Raw genomic sequence first — 2,031 nt, 5'->3', positions numbered from 1 at the left:
GCACTTTGACGTAGGTGCTTCTTTTACAAAGACAAAAGAAGAAGTCTGTCAAATACAGCTAATGTTGTTGTTGTTGTTCTAATATCGATAAATATGCATAGTTTAGAGGGTTTTTTTTATCGTGACAGTAATTTTTTTTCTTAATTATTATTATTAATTAAGCAGTTATCGTCATCCATCTGCTTTCTAGTGCCGACTGTGTATGCTATTCATTGCTTTTTCCGCACAATGGTGGTGAGATTTTGTTCTGGCTTGGTCAAGCGAAATGCACAACCCCCCCTTTTGTTTGGATTATGACTGTTTGAATCTGGGGGGGGGGGGGAATAAAAAATTGTCGAAAGTGCGAATGCGCGTGTCTTCTTCGTGCCCCTTTGAAATGGGACACAGTGGGGGGAATGGGCAGGGGGACGGACGGTGGACGAAAACACAGCGCCCGACACACTTTGAAACTTGTCGCATCTTCTCAATTCATAGAACAACTTGAAAAGTACTGTTCAAAATGGGTGAAATTTATGTTTGATTTTTTTCATCACTGAAGCATAAATTTTCAAAATCTATAATTTTTTTTTATTCGATTCAAGTTGTGAACAGTGATGAGCGTGTGCAACAGGGCGCGTATTATTATATTAACATTTGAATAATTATTAACTAAATTGTAAAAAATAATTAAACAGTAGTTTAGTGGCTTTCTGGTCCAGTGCATTGTGCTACGTTTCTGTTGTTGTTGTTGTCGCTAAGTTATCAATTTTGATTAATGGCTTTGTATATCTATACATATATAATATATAGTATAGATTGATGATTGCTGTTTGTCTGCTTCTGTTGTAGATATTACGCTGCGCATTAGCAGCACTTATCACAATTATTGTCACCGTTCGTTCGTTAGAGATGAAAGAGAATGTGAAAAAAAAACAGTTCACTTATTTCTCTTGATCAGTTATATTTTTCAATATTCGACCAACACGATTTGCTTGCTTGCAGACTTTTAACGTACAATGATGTGAATTTTTTATTTTTCAACAGACGAACAAAAAAATTATTATTAACACTTGTTAATTAATCAATGAAAAAGTGAGAATAGAAAATTAATTATATATATATATATATATATATATATATTATACTGACTGAACACTTGCATTGCAATATACAGCTGTAATTGTTTGTATGTTTTGTATTTTTGTCAAGTGTTAATTAGAAAATTGCTTAGCCGCTGCTGCTTTGTCTTTCAATAATAATTGTCATCTGAAATTGTGCACTTAGTTTGAGAGAAAAGATGTTGTTCAAGCTTTGAACGTATTGAATTGTTTGGCAATGACAAAGTTATTGTGTGTGTGTGGTGTGTGTTGGGATAGAATTTATTGGATATTGTGTGTGCTAGTCTTGGTTGGTACGTACGCTGTGTATAACATTTGACAGCTGACGCGAAGTAATCTCTATCATGAAATGTCGTGACAACCAGCAGCTGCAGGAAAAAATGCGTTTTATTTATTGAACCAACAAAAAAAAACAAAATGAGCTAACTTTTTTTTTGAGCTGAAGGTTGCAGAAATAAGAAAGAAAGAATGTTTTGTGTTGGCGTTCAGTAGAAGTAAATTGGTTTTATTTCAACAAAGCAAAATGAACCAGTTTCCATGTAATTGACAAAGATTGCCAGGGAGGATTTGTCAGGAAAGGTTTCCATTCCTGTTTTTATGAAAAAATTAAATAAATGAACGCATGTATGTGCATAATAATAAATATGGTTATTGATTTAGGAATGGAAAGAAAAAAAAAATTAAACATTGAATTGATGAGAATCATATAGGAGGGTCAACAGCAGCAGCAGCAGCATGCTTGATTGTTCGAGTTTGTTTTGTCTGTGGTGCAGTAATGATGGTTGGGATGGGCTAGGATAATAGGAGCTTTTTCTTTTGCCCTCAAAATATGAAGAGAGGAGGTAATAGTGGCACATGTGTACAGTTCACGGTATTTTATTATGCATCAGTGTCAGGTGCTTCTTCCGAACACGTTTCCTTCAAATGAACAATG

This window comes from Trichinella spiralis, assembly GCF_000181795.1.
Source record: "Trichinella spiralis strain ISS 195 chromosome Unknown Scfld1, whole genome shotgun sequence".
Lineage (NCBI taxonomy): Eukaryota > Metazoa > Nematoda > Enoplea > Trichinellida > Trichinellidae > Trichinella > Trichinella spiralis.
This window is presented reverse-complemented; position numbering follows the sequence as displayed.